Genomic DNA, 7,338 nt, shown 5'->3' on the forward strand with positions numbered 1-7,338 from the left:
TACTGCGATGTGGAAAGCAAATGGAAAAACTACCACATTATCACTTTTCCTGGATAGTCTCTACCCAAAAACAGAAGATCGCATTAAGTGGAGGAACTGTTTTGGAAGAGACTGTGGACCTGTCGTCTGACAGATTACTGATGAATGAATGAATTACAAGATATTCCCACACATTTACACAGATCCACATCAGCCCTCAAAATAGTCGCCATTGGCCGCTATGCAAGTCTGCTAACGTTGATATATGTATGCATGTCCTTGTCATGACTCCTGGGCACAGCTACGTCATGCAAGGGCAAAAGAGCTAGTTCCTGACACTACAAAATTTGGACAGTTCAATCCTTTAGGACTTAAGAAAGCTCAAGAAACAGCCAGCCAGGCCACTCTTTAAGATGACACTGCAGTGTGGAAGGAACTAATGATCCATGGATTTTTACTTGGAATGTACTATCGCTCTTTAGACCATGCTCCCTTACAGTGCTTATAACAAGATTGCAACAACTGACTTCATAGTATGAAGCATTACATGAATAGTTTTTAACCATATTTTACTGTAAACTTTCGTTTTATAATAATTTTATTGCATTATCATACCTTGTATTAGTATAATGTAACATAGAAGTCAAGTATCCAGCTCCATTGTACCATCACATTGAAATGCAATTCAATAGTATGTGTGTGTGTGTGTGTGTGTGTGTGTAGTAACCATGTATTTGCGTGATGATGGCTTTAAAAGCCGAAATGTGGCTAAGGTGATATTGACCTAGACCGTTTCATTGTTGTGTTATGACGGATACCAGTAAAGAATTTTATGCTTACAGATGTCCTCACTGACTACAGAGCGGATATTACTAAGGAGAGACAAAAAATAGTCACTGGCTTCCCTCTGCGGCAGCCCGGGTTTGATCCCGTGTCTGGTCAAGTGGGATTTGTGGTGGACAAAGTGGCGCTGGGCCAGGTTTTCTCCGAGTACTTCGGTTTCCCCTTTCCAATCTTCATTCCGCCAGTTGCTCCACAATCTCCCTCACCCATCATCTGGGACTGGTACAATAGGCCAGAAGTGGCCGCAGTACAATGAACGTAGTCCCACCCCACTAGCAATAAAAAAAAGGAGAGAAATTATAAAAACATATAATGCTCGTAAAACCAGAAGGGAAGAGGAAGAAAGGTGGATCAAGAATGGGATGGATGGTGTGGAGAAGGGTTTGAGGAACTTGGGTGGAGTTAACTGGAAAACAAAGGCACAAGAGCGGAATGGCTGGAGAAAGTTTTTAGAGCAGGCCAAGGCCCGCAAAGGTTATTAGTGACGATAATAATAATAATTCAGTACTTTTGATACGTTGTTGACTGCATGTGTGGCCTGGTGGTCAGAATTCCTGGCTATAGATCCAGAGGTCCAGAGGTTCGATTCCCGGCGCTACCAGTGGGTCTGCAACGGGGTTCACTCAGCCTCCTTAGGATAACTGAGGAGCTATTTCAAGGAAATAGCGGCTCTGGTCTAGAAAACCTAAATCACTGACCATGGGATTCATTGCGCTGACCACGCGACACCCCCTCTCTGCTAAATTTGGCACTATCTCCACCTACAAGTGTCGGTCACTCAGTATAGTTTGCTTGCAGACTAAAACAACAGTTTGTTTTTGTTTCTTTGATACGTTGTTTAATATTTTAGATATTTAGATGTTGTTTTACTTATGAATTTAAACCAATTTTTGGTTCATTGTAGGAATACAACTGTATAATCTGTGTGTATGAAGATGATTAGAAAAGTGACAGAAATAAATAACTTTTTTCCATTTTATTTTCTAACACACCAAGATAATGGTAATATATGAATCCATATAGAGTAGCAGTTCAATGGCAAAAGACTTGTTGATTGTTTCACCTGAGGATGGATGTATGCGATGAAGCATATGGTGTCACCATATTGTAGAACAAAAAACTCAGTCCTACAAAATAGTGTGTGAGGGAGTTATTTGGGAAGTGTTGTGTTTGACAGGAATTATCACGGAAATTTATATGTTTCAGTTCCCTATCACTGCCTTGTGGGAAATTCAAATTTGGAGCACCCAAAACATGAGAATGTGGTCGACATCATCGAAATATGCAGAACCAAAGGTTTGTGTATACTTTATTTTTTAAATTAGAACTGGAGAAAGTAATTGTACAGTTCTATTTTTTCAGCAGAATGTTAATCTGTTAAAATGTGCCATTATATTTTTTCTTATAGGCTTACTTTCCTTTTATGAGGAAGGACAGGGTTATGTTACCTCTTGTATATGTAATTTGTATTATAATGTCCAATGTTAATGTGAAGTTTGCTGCGTAGGAAATCACGAATGTAATGCGGCAGTTAATGAATGGCTTGTACTACATTCACAGTAAGGTTAGAATTTCCGAGTTCTGTGCATCTGATGTAAGTTAATCAGAATGCAAGGCTCATATATCATAACCAACTGTTGAATATCACACCTGTGCAGAGCCAACACACAACTGCTTCATTACCACAGTGCACATCAGAAATGATGGTTCTGTTATTCATTTATGAAATTAGTTCTCTTTTAAAGAGAGCAAGAACTTGCTTCAGGTAAGATGTTGGCCACATGGAGAAGTTATTGTATTATTGCTTCAGTAAGAATTGTAGAACAGTAAACTTGCTTTTTCTGCTCATTTCCATTAATGACTTCATGTATCCATAAATCATCAGTGTTGAGAATGGGTAAAATGATTATTCTTTATTTTTGTCTTGTAATCTTACCTGAATGCTGAGGGTGTTTGAGGATGGGATGCTGAGAATATTTGGACTGAAGAGGGATGAAATATTGACATAGGTGGCGGGTAATATTAAAATGGATCTTGCAGAAATAGCATGGGATGATATAAACTGGATTGATCTGGATTAGTTTAGGGACTAGTGAAAGGCTCTTGTGAACACGGTAATGAATCTTTAGGTTCCATATTATGTTGGGAGTTTCTTGAGTAGCTGAGTGAGTGGGGGCTTTACACAGAATTTCAGGAAGCTGATCAGCTACTGTACTGTCCAGATGCACAGTCATCTTGAATGTTAAATTGGCATAAATCATCTTGAACCTTTTGCCTCCAAAGTCGCTCTTCCGAAGATTTAAATGTCTCATTCCCACCAGGTACTTGAGCTTTCAAAAGTACTCAGTTTGTAGGCACTCTTTCATATGCTTCTGTAAGAAGCACTTATACAGAAACACATCTACATACAAGGGTGAGTCAAATGAAAACTGTAAATTTTTTCTTAAATTTAATTTATTGAACGAAAGCGGTACACAACTATAACATCTTTCTACATAGTCTTCATTTCGTTCAATACAGGCTCTCCAGCATTTACAAAGTGTATGGATTCCTCTAGAAAAGAATTCTTCTGGTTGTCTGCGCAACCACTCATGCACTGCCTGCTGTACCTCTTCATCAGAACATAACTTCTTTCCTCCCATCACCTCTTTTAGTGGCCCAAACATGTGATAATCACTTGGGGTGAGTATGGTGGATGTGGAAGACACTCAAAGTGCAAGTCTTGGATTGTTGCAACTGTTGCATGGGCAGTATGGGGTTGAGCATTGCCATGTTGCAAAAGTCCACGTTGCTTTGATCTGACTGCAGGTCGAAGATGATTCTTCAAGAGATCTGAATATGAGGCACTGGTGATAGTGTTCCCCCAAGGCGTGGAGTGCTCTAAGAGTACACCTCGTTAATCCCAAAAGAGAGTCAGCATACTCTTCCCTGCAGATGGCTGCATTCAGAACTTCTTGGGTTTTGGTCATGAGGAATGACGCCATTCCTTGCTCGTTCTCTTTGTTTCCAGTTGGTGGTACTGCACCCAAGTTTCATTATCAGTAACAATTCTTGAAATGAAGCCATCAGCCTCTGCTTCAAGGTGCCGCAGATGTTCTTCACAAGCGTCGTTTCAGTTCTGGAGTCAGCTGCTGTGGCACCCACCTTGCAGACACTTTGTGAAACTGTAGCACATGAATGACATGGTGTGCTGATCCATGAGTCATGTTAAGAATTTCGGCTATTTTATCCACCAGCACTCAGCGATTCTCCTTCACTAGGGCTTCAACTGCTGCAGTAGACTTTGGGGTCATAACTCTGTGCACCTGACCCGGGCGAGGAGCGTCTGTCACAGACGTCACACCATTCTGAATTTCCTACTGCACCCGTACACTTGCTGCTGTGGGAAGCATGCATCACCATACTGAACCTTCATCTGTTGATGAACTTCATTTGGTTTCACACCTTCACTGATCAAAAAACGAATTACAGAACATCGTTGTTCTTTCATGCATGTATGTAGTAAAGCAGCCGTCTTCAAACCGGCACTGTGATGGCATTCTGTTTGTCTGCATTATTCTGCCACTTATAGGATACTCTTTGTAGCATTGGTAACATGTCTGCCAACTTATAGGGCAGTGGCACGATATTTCCAATTTTTATCTCAGTGTTACGGTTTTCATTTGACCCACCTACATAACTGTTTTCACAAGTCTAAATCTTCTCCTTTGCAACACTGCTTCATCTTCTATGAGCTCTATATATGAATGCCATTCTTCCGTTTTCTGTGAATATATAATTTTCTCTTTTGGTTGTCAATACTATAGCATTAGTCACAACTTAATTATTACTAATAGAGTGTGGCAGTTTTTAGGACTTCTCGGCAGGTCAGCAAGATTTTGGACCATCTGTGGTCAAGAAGGTAAAAGAGGTGCTTGTTAAGTTATGCTGTTTGAACAAACTGATTCCAAGTTTAGGGAAACCTGAAACATATATCTCATGTGGTAATTATGTGGGTTTATTTATTATTTACTCCTTAAACACAACACCAATAATTATATGTAATTACATCGCTGTCACTATTTCTATACTTTATAATTCACCATTACACACTCACTAGTCATCTTGTAACCCAGTTAAAACACAGGAACTCTAACGGTCCCACTGAATTACTCTAAATAATACTCATGCACTCTTGTTTTCACAGCCGCACTCTTCCAAATAACTCTATAACTACACTGCACCACCATCTCAACTCTCTTCCATGACACCTTCATGTCTGTGTGAACCGCCCCTTCCCTTTCTTCTCTCAGTATACTTATTATCGGAGCCGTGAAGTAGGGAGAAGCAGCCAGTCGTCGTCGCTGGCTCTATTGCTGTGTTTGCAAGCTCCCCAGTCATGGGGTATACAAGCTACGAGGGCCATACTGAAAGTCATCAGCAACAATTTTTTGTAAAGTAACATGCTTTATTATTGACAAACCAAATACACCGCCTCAATCTACAGACCTTTCTTTATTTTTCCACATAATCGCCACACATTTCTCCCAGCGTTCCGGGAGTTTGAAAATTCTCCTTTTGTAAAATTCCATTCCAGCCATCTGAAGACACTGACGCACTGCTTTCTGAATTTCCTCCCTTGTCTCAAAACGTCCACGCAGTTGATCCTTCACAAATCTGAAAAGATGGTAGTCGGAGGGTGCCAGATCAGGGCTATAGGAGGGATGTGGAAGAACTTCCCACCCCATCTTTGCAATTGCTTCCAATGTGAGGCGAACAGTGTGGGGGCAAGCGCTGTCATGCAGGATGATGATGTTTCATCCCGGACGTTTATTGCACAATGTACGATGGAGCTTGTGCAGCATCTGGGCATAATGAGCAACACTGATGGTTTGCCCAGGTTCCAGGAATTCCGCCAGAATAAACCCCTCTGCATCCCAGAAGACTGTGCGCATCACCTTCACAGCTGATGGCACTGTCTTTGCCTTCTTTTTTGATGGAGAATGCAAATGGTGCCATTCCATACTCTGCTGTTTCATTTCAGGCTCGAAATGGTGAAACCAGCTTTCGTCACCCGTCACAATACAGAGCAAAAAATCACTGCATTCATGTCGATATCTCTGCAGCAGTTCTGAGGTGATGGCTTTTCGCTGACCTTTGTGGTCTTTGGTCAATAACTGCGGGACCCAACGAGCACAAACTTTCCTATAGCCCAAGCTTTCAATCATCTCCTGTACTGCACTGTGCCCTATTCCAAGTTTTCGGGCTATTGTGTCCACAGTCACATGCCTGTCATCTTGAATGATCTCATCCACTATTCCCTTGTTGCGTTCAGTTGAGGCTGTTCGAGGACGACCGCTCCGAGGCTCATCTTTGATGCTGGTGTTCCCATCTTTAAAATGTTTCACCCATCTTCGAAGACTGCTCGCACTTATGCACACACTTCCATAAGCACGCTGAAGTCTCTGGTGAATTTCTGCAGGAGGGATTTCCTCTTTCACAAGAAATTCGATGACAGCATGCTGGCGAAACGACATATCGTTGTCGGCCATTTTGTTAGTAGTGATACTGGTCACGTGATGCAAGCTATTGATGTCACAAGACACTCAAGGTTAACACAACAGCTGGTTCCACCTACCACCATACTCTCTTTTATCTGCTGTTCCCAGGTTTCATGCAAAAAAGTTGCTCCTGACTTTCAGTACAACCTACGTAGTAGGAGTGTAGTGTGTTCTGATTCCATTTCCTGACACAAAACGGAAAAAGCCGCGAATTTAGGGGCCACGATTTGATGAGGTTCACGACTTTTACTACTTCGTCCAGCACAACTTTCAGAGAAGATGGCAAATACTTAGCAACAATGGCTTCGCGGTGAATGAGACAATGGTTGCATTATATGTTAGGATTTACTTTGCATACTTTAGCTACAAATCCTTTAACATGGCCTGTCATAGAACTGGCCCCATCTGTACAAACACTAACCAATCCTTCCATCTTAATTCATTATGTAACATATTCATTAGTGACACGAAATACTTCTTCACCAGTGTCTCACTCGGGAAGTTCTTTGCAAAAATAGAAATTTGTTGCAATTACATCTCCATCGATATTGTCGCGTATCGCGGGGTATGACGCGACGAATAAATTCTCGATGTATTCGATGTAGCGAATTTTATTTCACATTCGCACTTACAATCACCCAAATTACAGATTTACGGTTACTGCTATCTGCAGTATCACAATTAGTACACTCCAAATGCCACAATACAACTGACTGGCTGACTTTACGTCTTGACTCGGCGACTGTTACTTTATAACTCGGCGGTAGCCACACTAGAACTGACTGTGAATAGCCTTCGCTGCTCCCTATGTAGCCTCGATCGGACAATACGGGAAAACGGCCACGTAATAGGCACCCTTGTTGCTAGCCACGCTGTGTTGCTATGTAACGCTAGCGGAGGTCACCGTTGTTACTATCGTAACGTCGCCGCTGTTGATTCGCGTTGCCTAGCGACCGCGATATCCCTCGGTGACGTC

The 7,338-nt window shown here is 41.7% G+C and overlaps 1 long non-coding RNA gene across 1 annotated transcript in view; it reads left to right on the plus strand.

The window, feature by feature from the left end:
• The first annotated feature begins 1,057 nt into the window (after positions 1-1,057).
• LOC111867819 overlaps positions 1,058-7,338 on the plus strand; it is an 11,558-nt gene continuing 5,277 nt past the window's right edge. Inside the window, exons 1-2 of the long non-coding RNA XR_002843398.2 lie at positions 1,058-1,296; positions 2,029-2,118. This is a non-coding gene — a long non-coding RNA (uncharacterized LOC111867819). The remainder of the gene's footprint in view (positions 1,297-2,028; positions 2,119-7,338) is intronic.

Source organism: Cryptotermes secundus, unplaced genomic scaffold (assembly GCF_002891405.2).
Source record: "Cryptotermes secundus unplaced genomic scaffold, Csec_1.0 scaffold2249, whole genome shotgun sequence".
Lineage (NCBI taxonomy): Eukaryota > Metazoa > Arthropoda > Insecta > Blattodea > Kalotermitidae > Cryptotermes > Cryptotermes secundus.